Source organism: Chlorocebus sabaeus, chromosome 4 (genome assembly GCF_047675955.1).
Source record: "Chlorocebus sabaeus isolate Y175 chromosome 4, mChlSab1.0.hap1, whole genome shotgun sequence".
Taxonomy (NCBI): Eukaryota; Metazoa; Chordata; class Mammalia; order Primates; family Cercopithecidae; genus Chlorocebus; species Chlorocebus sabaeus.
Window position 1 is genome coordinate 38,281,997 of NC_132907.1, and position 17,084 is coordinate 38,299,080.

A 17,084-nucleotide genomic window follows, 5' to 3' on the forward strand; every position below is an offset into this window, starting at 1 on the left:
GCACTTTATTTATATTATTATTACATTGTGCTGTATAATGAAATAATTATACAACTCACCGTGTTGTAGAATCAGTGGGAGCCCCGAGTTTGTTTTCCTGCAACTAGATGGCCCCGTCTTGGGGTGATGGGAGACGGTGACAGATCATTAGGCATTAGATTCTCATGAGGAGTTCACAACCTAGATCCCTTGCACGGGCAGTTTACAAGATGGTTAAGCTCCTAAAAAATCGAATGCTGCCGCTGATCTGACAGGAGGTGGCGCTCATGCGGAAATGCGGACAATGGGGTGTTGCTGTAAACAAAGGTGAAGCCTCACTTGCTCACTTGCTGCTCACCTCCTGCTGTGCAGCCCAGTTCCTAACAGGTTATGGACCAGTAGCGGACTATGGCCCAGGGGTAGGGGACCCCTGGGCTAAAGGAAGAAAATCCTATAAATTTCTCAATAGATCAGAAAAAGCTTTATATAAAATTAAACGTGTGTATGATTAAAAAACAGACACACTGTTTACAAATGTGAATAGAATTTTCTCAACTTGATAAAAGATATTTGTTAAATATCTACAGCAAACACAGTAATTAATGAAATAGTTCACGACATGTTCCCTTTAAAGTTCAAAACCAAGTAAGAATGCCTTCTGCACCACCATTACTATTGACCACAGTACCTTACCAACAACATATGAGTTAAACAATGAAATAATATATGTACAAAAATTGAGAGTGACAAAATTTTTACTTTGTGGATGATATTATCATTTACAGAGAAAAATGAAGAGAAGCAACAGGACCACCAAATGTGACAAGATCAACAGAAAACATAGTAGAAAATAAGATACTATTTGTAATAGCAATACCATATAGAGTATCTAGGAGTTAAACTATAAAAATGCAGAAGAATTGTATGCGGAAAATTACTATTTAGAATATATAGGAAACTCTGCAGAATAGTGAGGAAAAACAAATCAACAATCAGGAAATCCAGTGGGCAAAACCTGAATTGTTAACAAGAAAATGAAGAGATGCTAAATTTCACTCGGAATCTCACCACATTGGCAAGCAAGAATATAACACAATAGCATGAGCAGGAGAGGGTTTGAGTGAATGAGAATGCTCGAGTCTTGCTGTGTAAACTGGTGCAGCCCTTCTTAGTCAAATAATATATGTTGACAATGTATAGATAGCAATTCCACTTCTGAAAACATAACTGCAAAATTGTCACATGGATCTTTAAGGAAACAGGTAAAAGACTGTTAATATGGAAAAAGGATTGACAGGCCATATGTATACTAGGATAGGTGCTTATAGAAAAGGGGATTGGGATTGGCAATAAAAGGAAAGGAAAAAATGTAAAGCAAAAGAGGGGACTTGAATAAAGTAATAATGAGAGTGTCTCATCAACTGAGAATAGCCAGCTCAATTCAGTACACATGATATATAAAAACGAACATATCCCATTCTTTGACACAGCAATCTCACTTTCAGTAATTAAAAAAAAAGTTATTTTGTAGAGACAAGGTCTTGCTATGTTGCCCAGGCTAGTTTTGAACTCCTGGGCTCAAGGGATCCTCTTGCCTTGGCCTCCCAAAGTGCTGAGATTACAGGTGTGAGCCACCATGCCAGACCTCAGTAATTTTTTAATAGAAACAAATATCTTCATATGGAAAGATATATGAATGAGAATGTTTATTGTACATTTTTTGTAATAGCAAAAACTAGGACTTGCCTTATCTATTCATCAAGAGAAGAGTGGTTGAATTACAGTGTGTACATACGGAATATTATCCAGCTATTGAGAAGAATTAGAGTTATTTATATTGATCTGGAAAGATGTCCATGAAACATTAAATGAACAAAGTAATTTGCAGAGTAATGGGCATGGCATTATCCTATTTATATAAATAAATACATACATAATAAAGAGAACAAAATTCCAGTATGCGTATATTTCTGGTCAATGTCTAGTCAGAAGAGATAAATCATATCAGTTATTTGAATGGAGAAAATATGGAGACTTCTGAAATGAGGGTTCCACTCTGCAGGTGCTGGTGACTCAGCTTAGAGGAGGGAGCCCAAGGACTGGGACTGAGCCCTTTGAGGAGCAGCGCAGGCTGCTGGTACTGGTATCTTTGAGCGGGAAGGTGAACAGGGTTCTGCAATCCTTGGAAAAGCTGCCAGCCAGATTCGGCCAGTAGCTGAGGCTGCAGGAGTGAGGAAGCATTGTTCAGGTCATACTCCTGTGATCTTTAGCAAGCCGGAAGCCAGCGAAGATCCTAACAGGAAGCCAGAGCGCAAAGGGGAAATGTGGTTTGCCCAGTCCCGATCCCAGTAGCATGAAACAGGGCTGAGGGTAGAGTGGAGGGACAAGAGCTAATACCTGACACGATGTTTTTACACAATTGTGTGAATATGAAGAAAATCCTTGTATGAAATAAATCAATCTGTTAATATTAACACTCATTATCTCAGAAGTAAGAAGAGACTGGGAACTTATAAAACAGTAACTCTCCCATAGTATTTCATGGATTACCATATGTACATAGTATTTTTATAATAACAATTAGTAACATAACCAATGAAGCAGAAAAATAAAGAAAAATTAAAATGAATAATATACTCCCCTGTGGTGTGTGTCCTGGGGAAAGGATGGCTCTATCTCTGTGCAGTGGTAGATCCCTGACCCATCAATGCCCTTGAACCTCAGAGGTATCTGCTCTGGGACCAGATTTGCACTGCAAAACACACAGCTAAATTTATACATTGTATTTTATAAATATTTCTGCAACAAATATGGCAACTTCTTAGTAATTGTTGAATCTGGATAACGAGTACCTGGGGGTTCATTTTACTGTTTGTCTATTTTTGTGTAGGTTAATGTTTTTTCACAATAAATACTGAAAAAGGAATCGGATCACCACGTATTTTACAACCACAGTCCATGAAAGGAAGAAAACACATGTATTTTTCCCAATTCCAAGAGAATCTGACAATTGCTTTATACCTGTTGAATTTGGATTACAATAAACATTGGTTATAATGTTGATGAGGAAATTCAGATTGAACTTTCTGTAACAATGAAGGAATAAAATTTCTCAAAACAAACAAGTAAAACAGGCACCATTGTCTTAAAATTAAGGGTTGTATAACAATAAACCATAGTAGTTAAAAATCAAGATGTAGCTGGAAACTTCTTAAATGCACACTACAGCCGGGCGCGGTGGCTCATGCCTATAATCCCAGCACTTTGGGGGATGAGGCGGGAGGATCACAAGGTCAGGAGTTCCAGACCAGCCTGGTCAATATAGTGAAACCCCGTCTCTACTAAAAATACAAAAATTAGATGAGTGTGGTGGTGCACGCCTGTAGTCCCAGCTACTTGGGAGGCTGAGACAGAAGAATTGCTTGAACCCGGGAGGCAGAGGTTGCAGTGAGCCAAGAGCATGCTGTTGCACTCCAGCTTGGGCAACAGAATGAGACTCCATCTCAAAAAAAAAAAAGAAAAAAAAAGCACACTAGTCAGAGTCAATTTCATGATGACAAGATACGTAAATCTGGAGAAAGGACCTTCACCCCAACCTAGCTAACATTTACATTTTTAATGTGTTCAAGATATCTGATTGGTTAATAGTGTCCATTTTTTATCCTTATCTCTATAACGAGCTGCTATGGCCAGTTTAGTATTCTGTAACCTTAAAATGCCTGTGTCAACATCTCACTGCCCAAGGTTCTTGTTATTGAAACATACAGCACCTCTGGTACAGGAACAGTTTAAATCAAGGCTGACTTAAAGAGATTTGGGCTTAAATGTTTTAAAAATGTCCACTGCTCTAGGTCTGCAATTTTGAGAGTCCATGAGTGGGGTAGGCTTGGGGAAGACTAATGCTGTGTAAGGGGGATTGTTCTCCCCTGAAGGCTTGAGATAGTCCCTGCAGGATCATCAAAGGAGCTGGCCACAGTTGATGATATTCCAGCATGTTGTTGGATGATGTAAATGTCAGCAATATGTGTGCCAACCAGAAGTCATGGCAGTGGGTCCTAGTCAGACTCCAGAGCCATCTCTACTTGGGGGTGGAAGGCAGACTGACCCCCTTTTGGCTGTGAAAACCTCTAAGTCTTTTAGACAATTCAGAGGAAATGTGGAGATTTCAAGAAGTAGATACTGAAGTTCTAGCTAAAAAGGCCTGTGGACTGAGAGCTTTGTGGTTCCAGACACTCTAAATGTGTGGATCACTTCCTTCTGAATACACCTGCGAATTAGAGTCAGTGTCGTCTTCTGGGTCTAAGGAGGGGTCTGTAGAGTAGGGGAGTTGAGGGTGAAAGTTTGGAACAACCGCCATGAGGAATTGGAGAAAAATCCAACATAGCATTCATTGAAGGACTTTGGGTTATGAGGAAGAATAAGTTGAGGCTGGAGAACCTTATTACCCTAAAGCAGCTTGAGAGTGGGGCCTGAGGTTGGATGGGTAAAGGCTGGGGTATGATGGGAGGCAAAGGGGCAAAGATGGGAGGTCCCTGATGAGACCATGATTAAACTGGTGGATCCAGGGGTCTAGTATGAATGAAGAAAGTAGGGAAGACAAAAAGGGTATAAAAGTTTAGAGAGAAACACAGGGCAGTTCCTAGGTGGGGGGTAGATGGGTGGGTCCTTGGATAGATCAAAGGCCAAGTGGAGGAGTGAGATGTAGGAGAGCTAGAAGCTTGTGGTCAGAGAGCAATTTACTGGAATTCAATGTATCAGAGGTGGAGCACATAGCTGTGCAAAGGTCCCCAGGTGTGCCCGTGGGAGGAGGTATCGATATGGAATAAAGGTCATCGTATATCAAGCCATCATGAAGTTAGGGTGTTGATAACTTATCCATGTGGGTGTTTAAACACTCAGACTCAGGACAAATACCAAAGAGACTCTCTGGCACAAATTTAGAAGAATACCAGCAGATCTGTAGATGACAGGCTGCTTTTATTTGGGAGTATCAGTCCCAGCCTCCCATCTGTAGCCATTGCATTCTGGAAACCTGGAGAAGAATCCAAGGACCCTGATCCCCCATTTTCTGAATATTCTCTAACACACACACACACACACACACACACATCCCTCTGAGGCCTCTTTCCTTCTAAACTAGGAAAGAGCGATTGAAAGGTCCTAAACATAAATCTCTCATTAATTCAAAGGAGAAGAAACTTAAAATGACAACAGTTTATAAGACAATTGGTTTATTGCAGTCTTAGGAGTCAAGAAGTCAGTACATTTTTTGCAGGTTTATTTTATGATTAGCATAGTGTTTAAAGGTATGAGTTTTGGAGCTTAGCTGTACAAAGACCAGATCTGACATTTAATATCTGCATGGAGAGGGCAAGTTACTTTATCTTCCTAAGCTTCGGATTATTGTATTAAGGTTATTATAATATGACCTACTTCATTGAGTTGCCATGAGGATTAAATGAGATGCTGCTTGTAAAGTATACAGTGCTTAGCATAGTAAGTGCTCAGTCCTACTACGTATTGTTATCACTCTCATTCCTCATTCTTGAGGCATGTTTCTCACAGGCCTCTCTTTACCCATTCTAGAATGAAGGTAAATTCATACACATTTAGTATTTTCTAGGGAATGTGGTGGATCCAGCTGATGCCAACTCAGGGTTGTGTGCATCTCTTCCCAACTTGTAGTTCAGTGATGTTGATAGCTGAGGTCCACCATGGTGGTAGTATTTACACATGGAAATTGGCAACTACTACAACCAAAATAGTCCTCCTCCTCTGTTTTTTGTGGAAATCAGTTTACCAGCGCACCATTGCACCTTGGGTTTTGTTGGGTTTTTCCTTCTCAGATCTGTAACTAGACAGCAGGCTCATGTGCAGCTCCTAGCCTGATTCCCAGGCTCCTGCAGGTTTTCATTGGGTGAAACTTTCCAGGCCTTAGATGATAGCTGCTCCTGCTCCCACTGCCTTTGTCACCTTATGATTGCTGGGATGTGTGTAACATACAATCGGCAGATTCCATGACTTTCACAGCTCTTTCTGTCTTGTGGTCTCTATAGTGTTAAGTTAGGGGTTTATAACACCTCTAACATTACCCCAGTTCCTGCCTTGTTTTTGTCATAGGATTTAAATGTTTTTAGAAAGAGAATGGAAGATTGGGAGAGAACACTCCAGCTCCCTCAAAACACGACTCCCATATGGAGAAGTTTGGCTGTCCAAGGTCTTCATTGCTGCAGTCTTATTTTTTTTTCTTTTTTTCTTTTTAAATTTATTTTCTTTTTTTCTTTTTTCTTTTTTTAGATGGAGTCTCACTCTGTCGCCCAGGCTGGAGTGCAGTGGTGCAGTCTTGGCTCACTGCAACCTCTGCCTCCTGGGTTCAAGCGATTCTCCTGCCTCAGCCTCCCAAGTAGCTGGGACTACAGGCACGCACCACCACACCAGGCTAATTCTTGTATTTTTAGTGGAGTCGGGGTTTCATCGTGTTGGCCAGGCTGGTCTCAAACTCCTGACCTCAGGTGATCCACCCACCTCGGCCTCCCAAAGTGATGGGATTACAGGTGTGAGCCACTGCACCCAGCCTACGATCTTATATTTAAATCAGGGCAAGGCGAAGATCTTTCCACCTGCTTTCTTGCCTATGGTTTATCCTCTTTCTCCAGTGGCATAAGAAGGTAGAGCAATGGATTAAACTTTTCTAAATGGTTTCATCTGTCTTATTCTTAGTGGAGTTCGCTCCTTGCTTCTGCCCATAGGTTCTTGGTTTTCACTTTAATTTTGATTTCTATCTTTTTTTCTTCTTAAGTATTTCAATTGGAAATTTAAAAAGAAAATGTCAGGATTTGTTAGCTGAATGCCATTTTATATGGGAAATCTTCCTATGACAAACACAACTTTACTTACAAACTTTATTTTTGTTCTAGCCCTTTTCATGCAAAAATGTTGTGATAAAATAGAGCTATTTCACATTATATTTCCTTAGAGAAAGCGCATATAACAAGGACAGACCCAATCAATCTAGAATTTCTTTTTTTTCTTTTCCCTTGTCAGCAGGAAGTCATCCATCTAGAGTTTGTAAGAATGTGTTGGAATTTACAGTGGTGCCCTGAATAAAAAAATCCCTTTAATATGCACAAATGAATTAGCAGAATTATAAACTCTGCTTAGAAGGAGAGCTGATGATGCTGTAAGGATAAAAAGCATCTACTGCAGCCTGTTTTTTTACTACACTGAACCTGGACACATTGGAATTTCTAGACAATCCTGGAACAGTTGTGTAGTCCACACACACAAGCAGCTGTGCTCATGCTCGGCATGCGGAGCTGGTCCCCCACCATGGAGAGGAGCTCAGGACACTGAGCGTGACCACAGGATGGAGGGGACTGCATTCTATGGAGAGCCACACTGGGGGAGGTCATATCCTCCTTCGTATTCACCAAACATCCTTCCAGCGAGACCAGGAAAGGTCAGGAGACCACTCAAAAAAGGAGAACCATCTCAAACAATGTCAGCAAGACAGGATCTTTGCAACATTTTCAAAAAAGACTTGTGATCCCAACTCTTGGCTTAAGCCTCAGTCCTGGTCACTGCTCTGTGCTCGTCGTCCGTGAGTCTGTGGCTCTCATCTGTAAAGTGGGCACATTGGCGAGTTTGCCAGACTGTAATGATGCCTGAAGTTATGTATGCTGAGATATTTGTAAAGCATCCCCAAATAGTCATATTCAAGTTATCATAACTATTAATAATAAATAATTGTTATTACTTTTATTTTTTAAAAAAGGAGAGCTGAGAGCCAAAAAGTAAAGACTCAAATTTATTAAAATATGTTTCCAAAAACTACCTTTTAACTTGAATAGATAATGCATATATTCAAATTGAAACTTTAAAATTCTCCTTTTATTATTATTATTTTTAGAGACAGGATCTCGTTTTGTTGTCCGGCTGGAGTATAGTGGCATGAACATAGCTCGCTGCAGACTCAAACTCCTGGACTCAAGTGGATCCCCCCATTTCAGCCTCCTGAGTAAGTGGGACTACAGGCATGTACTACTATGTAGGGCTAATTATTATCATTTATTTATTTATTTATTTATTTATTTATTTTTGAGATGGAATCTTGCTCTGTCACCCAGGCTGGAGTGCAGTGGCACAATCTCGGCTCACTGCAACCTCCGCCTCCCGGGTTCAAGCAATTCTCCTGCCTCAGCCTCCTGAGTAGTTGGGATTACAGGCGCCCACCACCACACCCAGCTAATTTTTGTATTTTTAGTAGAGATGGGGTTTCACCATGTTGAACCCTTGACCTCGTGATCCACCCACTTTGGCCTCCCAAAGTGCTGGGATTACAGGTGTGAGCCACCGCGCCTCGTCCATTTAAAAAATTTTTTTGTAGAGCTAGAGTCTTGCTATGTTGCCCAAGCTGGTCTTAAATTCCTAGGCTCAAGTGATACTCCGCTGCCCTCTCTGCCAGCAACCAATACCCACTAAGCTAAACCCCCCATCCCCTGGGGCTCTCAAAGTGCTGGGATTATAAATATGAGTCATCCTGCACCGCTGAAAATTACCTTTAAAAAAACAAACAGATTTAGGTCAAGCAGGAAATCAGGCCTCAAATATACGTATGTATTAGATACCGTCTACCAAAATAATTTCTGGCAGAGAAAAAAATAGCATGCCTAACAGCATGGCTAAAGCCATGTCAGAAAAACCTATATATTTGGGAACATCTTTAGGAATGCATGTTGTACAACTAATAGTGGAAATTTTCTGAATAAGATCTGGTGATTCAAAAGGAAAGGAGCAGTTAACTGGGAAGGTATCCTCAGGTTTCTAAAAGGCTGGTCTTGTGCTACGGAACTCTGTGGACTGCCTGTGTCCTGGGAAACAACACGGGTGAGGCTCTCTTACTGCGTTTCTCACCTACGGGCAGTCTAAGGGGCTGAATAATGCCAGTTTGATTTACTTTAAGTGCATGCTGTGAGGCTATGAATAGCAGTAAAGAGGAGTAACCTCTCTCCTGTGAGTGAGTCAACAAGTTGTTTTATTTCTGTAAGAGTAACACCCCAGGCCAGGAGTGGTGGCTTACACCTGTAATCCCAGCACTTTGGGAGGATGAGGCGGGCGGATCACGAGGTCAGGAGTTCGAGACCAGCCTGGCCAATATGGTGAAACTCCATCTCTACTAAAACCACAAAATCAGCCGAGCGTGGTGGCATGCACATGTAATCCCAGCTACTGGGGAGGCTGAGACAGAAGAATTGCTTGAACCTGAGAGGCGGAGGTTGCAGTGAGCCGAGATTATGCCACTATATTCCAGCCTGGGCGGCAGAGCGAGACTCCATCTCAAAAAACAAACGAACTAAAAGAGTAACACCCTCCTTCAACGTGGGGGAGCCAAGCAAGCGTGGCAAGTCCTGTGAGTGTTAGACATTGGTAAACAAATTAGAATCCTTTTATTTGGCAGTAGGCACCAGCTTGGGTTCACCAAGAACAAAGCATGTCAAACTAACCTCATTTTCCAAATTTATGAAATACTGGTAGAAGAGAGGAATGTTATTTCTTGGTTTAGTGAGACACCCGCCAAAGACAAGTATGATATCTTTGTGGATGAGTCCAGGAAATGTCATATGGAAAATAAAACAACTATCGGGACTTGATTGCTAGCTAATTTAACAACAGTGCCCAAACCTCTCTGTTTACACAACCCATATTTGCTTAGAGGATTTTTAAAAATAGCTCTATGCAGGATTCATGAACTGTTCATATTTTTATTAGTTACCTTGATGAAGATCTGAAAAATGGTTAGCAAATAGGAATATGACCCAAAGTTGGAAGAACAGATTACAGGTTGGGTGATGGAATTAAGATCTCCACAGACTACGTGACAGACTCTCAAAAGATAAAATGTGGCACAGGTTTCTCGGTTTAGATTTAAATTGTAAAGATTAGCCTCATATATAGAAGTTGAGGGAGACCTAGAAAACAACCAAAAGTCTTTAAAAGACAGTAAAGGGTTTTGTTGATTTTAAACTTAGTTACCTAATAGTTTGCCACTAAAGAAAAAGTCAAATGGTTGGTTTTTTTGTTTGTTTGAGACAGAGTCTCACTCTGCTGCCCAGGCTGGAGCGCAGTGGTGCGGTCTCAGCTCATTGCAACCTCTGCCTCCTGGGTTCAAGCGATTTTCGTGCCTCAGGCTCCGGAATAGCTGAGACTACAGGTGCCTGCCACCACATCCTGGCTAATTTTTGCATTTTTTGTAGAGACAGGGTTTTGCCATGTTGCCAGGCTTGCCACGTTACCTGCCTCAGCCTCCCAAAGCGCTGGGATTACAGGCATGAGCCACCACGCCCGGCAAATGCTTGTATTAATAAAAGCACAGCAAAAGAGTACTGAAGCCCATTGTTTTCTGTAATGATTAGACCACAGTCATTATTTATTACCATGGCTCAGGTCATTATTCTAGAAGTTATTAGAATCTGAAGGTGGATCAGCCTGAGTTACTTAAGGAAGCTTTCAGTTTATTTAGAGGATAAATAAGACCGTATTTTAATAACTACAGCAGAAGTTAGGAATCAATATAGGAAAGAGGTACAGGTAAAGCCATATGTAAATTCAGAGAAGCCAGAGATCATTTCTGGGAGTAGTGATCAGCAGATGCGCATTGAGCAGAAGGAACAACTGGAGTCTAGAACACAGTCAAATCTCTTGTGCTGTGCATGAGCCTTGTAGGGGGCTTGCTGTTCACGGCCAGCAGATATTTGGTGCACAGCTAGAGAGGACCAATTTAAAGTGCCGGAGGCAAAATGGATGTAATTGGAAATCCTGAGTGCAGAAATGGCACAGAAAGTAATTAAGTCTAACCAAGTTTGTCAAGGGCAATAGTATGAAATAAGTTTGGAAACGTAGTTTGGAGCCAGAAAAATCTGCTTCATTAATATGAGTAAGAAGAGACCTCATGTCTTCAAAGAGGTCTTTTGCCCTGAGACAAAGGTTGAATTTCCTAGCGTTTCCTTTGTTCTCTGGCTGCAGTCTTACCTCTGGGTTATTATTCTGCAGCTCATCCCACTGGGGATTTGCTGTCTCTTGCTATACAGACATATATATGACTCTGATTTCCCTCATACTTGTTTTTGCACCCTGCCTATGCCCCCTCCAAAACCCAATCTCAGGCCATTCATGTCTTATACTGTACTTGTAACACTTATTTCTCATGTAGAAAGCCTTGCATGCCAAATGAACGTGTTTGCATTTTGCAGAATATATACCCAAGTGGAGTAATCACAGAAATAATTTGAACAACGAATCAGCCTTATAGGGTAGACAGAGTGAAAAGGAGAAGGCTGAGGTAGAGTAAACTGTAAGGAAGTTTAGGGGCCGGGCGCGGTGGCTCACACCTGTAATCCCAGTTACAACAAGAGCGAAACTCTGTCTCAAAAAAAAAAAAAAAAAAAGGAAGATCAAATTTAGGGTTGTACTTGTAGAAGTCTAAGGTAGGGAGCAGGTTTTAAAAATGTGTTTGCTTGTTGTTGTTGTTCTTGTTTTTGAGATGAAATCTTGCTCTGTTGCCCAGGTTGGACTGCAGTGGCACAATCTTGTCTCACTGCAACCTCCGCCTCCCAGGTTCAAGTGATTCTCCCACCTCAGCCTCCCACTAGCTGGGATTACAGGTGAGTGCCATCACACCCAGTTAATTTTTGTATTTTTTAGTAGAGACGGGGTTTCATCATGTTGACCAGGGTGGTCTCAAACTCCTGGCCCCAAGTGATGCTCCTGCATTGGCCTTCCAAAGTACTGGGATTACAGGTGTGAGTCACCGTGCTGGGCCAAGGGAGCAGTTTTTAAAAATACACGTTGTCACTTCCAAGGCAGGACCTTACCTACAGGGGAATTCTGTACACATTGTTGCTCAGGGTAGGCAAGAATGATCACCAGGTCCACAACAATTTAACTGCCTAGGAGACTGTAGCCTATACAATCACGCAGTGGAAGACAATTAGAAGGTTAAAAGTTGGAAAGGAAGAGGCAAAACTGTCTTTATTTCTAAGTGATATGATAGTTTACCCGAGAAAATAAATAAAACTGTAAAATTGAAAAAAAGATAAAACAACTCAATCTAACTATGAATCAAATTGGTAATTCAACTATAAAGAGAAAAGAATTATTTCAGCAGTCTTTAGAACATAGAACTCTGACCATATATCCTTAGCGAAATGTAAGGGTAAAAAAGGACAAAGAAATCTTCCACTTTATTTAGTAGTAACTTCATTATTTATATTGATATTATAATTTTGAAGCTATTTTTTATTCTATTATTATTACATTATATTTCTGAAACTATTTTATGCATATTATAGCATAAAACAAAAACTATGATAACATTATCAGGAATCAGTATTTTCAACGTGAGAGAAGAGGTAGAAAGTCAGAAAGAAGATAAGAAAAGCTTGTGTCATTCTAAAGCTGGGAAGGGAATTTAGCTGATTTTGGTAAGGTACTGTAGGGGAGAAAGAGTGAAATCCTTTCTTCTCCATCACTAGTTTCATGGATAACAGAAGACAGAGCAACAAGAGAAAAGCATGGAAGCCTTCAGAAGTGAAATGGGGAAACCTGTGTATTTTTATGCTTAAGTTTGATGAAGAATGGACAGTCATGCAGAAGTAAGATTGGACGAAGGGGAGTTATTACCATCCAGTGGTAATAAGCTAGTGGGAGCTCTGCAAGGTCTGCTTGTTCAGATTAATCTCTGTGTGCCTGCGTCTTCAGAGAAGGGCATTCCATTACTGCAGGTATAGAGCAGGCGCCTCTGGAACAGAGTCTTCTGTCCTACTTTAGAGGACCCAGGTCTGCTGAGGTTTATGACCTACTTCAGGGGAGAAGAGGTGAGGGCAAGGTAAGAGAGTCTTCCTGCTTCTGTTGTTTTCTCAAATGCCAAGGTCTTCCATATTTTGGGGTTGTGTGTCCTGAACACCATCAGTGCACATACAAAACACAACCATAACAATAGCTAATATCATTTTAATGGCAAAATATTGAATCTTTCCCCCTTAAATTGGAACAAAACAAGACTATCTATGGTTATCACTTCTTTTCAACATTGTAATGGAGTTCCTAGCCAATGCAAAAAAAGAAAAGAAAAGAAAAGAAAAAAAGACAAAGAAAAACAAAAAAGAAAAACATACAACTGGAAAGGAAGAAGTAAAATTGTCTTTATTCGCAAGTGATATGCTTATATACTTATAAAATCCAACCGAGGCAACACATATATTTCTAGAAAAACAAGTTGAATTTAGCAAAGATGGCTGGATACAAGAATTAGTTGAAAAAATAATTAATACTCAGGAATGAAGTTAATCAAAGATATGCACACTTCTATAATGAAAACTACAAAACACTGCCAAGAAAAATTAAAGATGGCTTAACTAAATAGAGAGATACACCATTTCAAGGACTGGGAGACTCAATTCAAGATGTCATTCTCCCCAAATTGATCCATAGATTTCATACAATTCTATTAAAACAATAATCTCAGCAGGTTTTTGTTTTGTTTTGTTTTGTTTTCGAGATGGAATTTCACTCTTGTCACCTAGGCTGGAATGCAATGGCGCAATCTTGGCTCACTGCAATGCCCGCCTCCCAAGTTCAAGTGATTCTCCTGCCTCAGCCTCCCAAGTAGCTGAGACTACAGGCGTGCACCACTATGCGGGGCTAATTTTGTATTTTTAGTAGAGATGGAGTTTTACCATGTTGGCCAGGCTGGTCTTGAACTCCTGAATTCAGATAATCTGCCTGCCTCAGCCTCTCAAAGTGCTGGGATTATAGGCATAAGCCACCACGCCCGGCCTTGGCAGGTTTTTAACCAAGGAATTTGACAAGCTGAATTTAAAATGTATGTGAAAAAAGAAAAAAATTATAATAGTCAAGCAATCTTGAAGGAGAACTGACTTGGAAGACTAACCCATGAGATATCAAACTTAGACATGAAATCTAAACTGGGCACAGTGACATGCACCTGTAGTCTCAGCTACTGGGGAGGCTGAGGAAGGAAGATTGCTTGAGCCCAGTAGTTCTAGGCCAGTATGGGCAACATAGCAAGATCTCATCTTTTTTTTTTTTTTTTTTTTTTTTAAGAATTAATCTGAAACATAGCCGAAAAGAGTCGTAAAGGAGTTGTGGTACTGGTATAAGGACAGACAACTTAATGAAATAGAGTCCAGAAATAGATCCATGCACACGTGATTACTTGCTTACAATAAAGTCACCAATGCCATTTAGTGGGAAAAGGGTAACTTTTTTTCAATAAATGAAAAAATTGAATAGTTACATGGAAGACCCTTATAACATGCTCAAAAATGAACTTATGATTAAATCATAGATATAAATGTGAATGACAAAACTATGAGGCTTCTAGAAAAACATATAGAAAATATATTCATGGAATTAGGGTAGGCAAAAAATTTATAACTAGGATACAGATGAATTAACCATAAAAAGGAAAAGTTGATACATTGGGCTTCATCAAAATAAAAGACTTCTATTCGTTCAAAGCACAAAATAAAATAATATAGCTACAAAGAGACTTTAACTAGAATGTTTATAGCAGTTTTATTCGTAGTACCCCCAAACTGGAAATGGTGCAGGTGTCCGTCAACAGGAGGATGGATAAATCAATTGCGAGTGTATGGGTGATCACTGGATGATCCTTTCAACTTTTCTATATTTTTGAGATTATTCATAATAATATTTTGGAGAGAAAAGTGTGAGAAAGAAACAAACATGAAAGGGTGCAATACTAAATATGCTTTTTAATTGTCTTTCAGTATTCAGATGTGAAATGAATGTATGAACTGGCAAGGACACATGTCTTATTATATAAAATCATTTCTACTTTCTGTTTCATACAGCATATCTAGATAGTTTAAAATTTAGTGTATATGTATTTTAATAAATCATAAGTTTTACTTTATCACATGGTGTAAAAGAAGTGTATTCACATTCTGTTACTGCAGGTGCACTTATAATTGAGCCAGTGCCAATACATTTTCAATGAGATTTTGGAGGTATATTGAATTGTCTGATTTTCACAATTACTCTCTGAGTGTATAGTACTAAGTAAGACAGTTATTTTAAAAACATAGAAAATGTGGAAATAACTAGTGCTGCAGTAATTTGGATGCAGTTCTTTGCTATTTAAGTTGGATGTTTCTTATATTACTGAAATCGTTTTTAGAATTTTTTTACCCTAAAGTGCAGGCAGTATTTTCACAAAAGTAAATGTCGACTGATTAGAAGTATTTAAAAAAAGAAGGTAATGCATGCTTTTTCTATACAAAATATAAGAAAACAAAATTTTCTTTTTTTGAGACAGAGTTTTGCTTTTGTTGCCCAGGCTGGAGTGCAGTGGTGTGATCTCGGCTCACTGGAACCTCCGCTTCTTGGGTTCAAGTGATTCTCTTGCCTCAGCCTCCTGAGTAGGTGGGATTATAGGCACATGCCACCACACCTAGTTAATTTTTTGTACTTTTAGTAGAGACAGGGTTTTATCATGTTGGCCAGGCTGATCTTGAACTCCTGACCTCAGGTGATCCACCCACCTCAGCCTCCCAAAGTGCAGGGAATGTAGGCGTGAGCCACCATGCCCTGCCAAAACCAAAATTTTTACAAAGAAGATAAAGGCCGAGTGCAGTGGCTCAGGACTGTAATCCCAGCATTTGGGAGGCTGACGCAGGCGGATCTCTTGAGGCCAGGAGTTCGAGACCAGCCTGGTCAACATGGTGAAACCCTGTCTGTACTGAAAACACAAAAATTAGCCAGGCGTGATGGTGGGTGCCTGTAATTCCAGCTACTGGGGATGCTGAGGTGGGAGGATGACTTGAACCTGAAAGGTGCAGAGGTTGCAGTGAGCTGAGATGGCGCCACTGGGCTCAGGACTGGGCAACAGAGTGAGACACCGTCTTGAAAAAAAATAAAATAAAATAATAAGTAAATAATAAAGGGAAGAATTGGAATGGTAGGGAAGGCACTGATGTAAGGTGGAGATAGCACAGAGTTTCAAGCCCATGGGAATGCTGAATGGGTTCTGACGCAGAATGCCAGCTCCAGCCAACCAACCCCTCTGAGAGGTTTTCCCCCTAACCCCACAGGAGGGAGCAACCCCAGGTGGTGGTTTTCAGTTGTGCAGTTATCCACATGTGCCTGCTACACGTGCCTGCTTCAGCTGATTGCAGTAGGTTGGCCCTACGGGGGCTGCAGTGATTTTCTGGACAAATCAGATTCTCTCTGTTGAGGAGTTCAGAAAGTTTCAAGAGAGAGCTGTGTCGCTGACACGTTGGAGGAGAAGCAACGTTCATGCAGAGGGAAAGCAACATGCAGATGCCATGGGGGAGTCCAGGCCTGAGCAAGAAACCATGAGCAGAGGACATGAGCATGAGAAAGGCTAATGGAAAAGTAATTGACTGACAGGAACGGGAAGAAGCAGTCATGGATTTGAGCCGTGCCAAAATGCTTATGTGGGGCTGGTTGCTTGCCAGGGAATGTCCACATTTCATTCTTAATTTAAGGTAGATACTTTCATTATTCCAATTTTTACAGATGAGGAAACTGAGGTAGAAAAGCGTTAAGTGTCTTGGCAGCCTGGTCCTTGAGCCCTGCTTTTAGCCACTGCGCTATGCTGTCCTTGTCCCCGCCCTATGCCTACCAGGAGAGCAGCTGTGGGTGCTCAGGCCATGTGCCACAGCCAGTGAGTCCCTGCTGTACAGCTGGTCCCATTCTCCTGTGAGATGTTTTTTTTTAAAATGATGTCTGACTCTACGCCTGAGGCTCTACCTTATGATACGTGGAGGACAGGGGAGACAAAAGTGGCCCCAGGAGGAAAACAGTCATGGTGAGAGGTGAAACTTGGAAAGTCAGCAGAAAGCATCCTGTGAGCCATGTTAAAGAGTTTATACTTTATCCCCAAAGCAAGGAGTACCACTGAGGTGTTTTCGCAAGGGTGGTGGGACAGATAGGGAGGGCAGGCAGGAATCAGGATGAGATTTGCATTCTGAGACCCTTGCTCAGCCTTAGTGGAGGAGGGAGCTGGCAGTAGTGAGTCGGGGAGGCTGAAGCAATCTAGG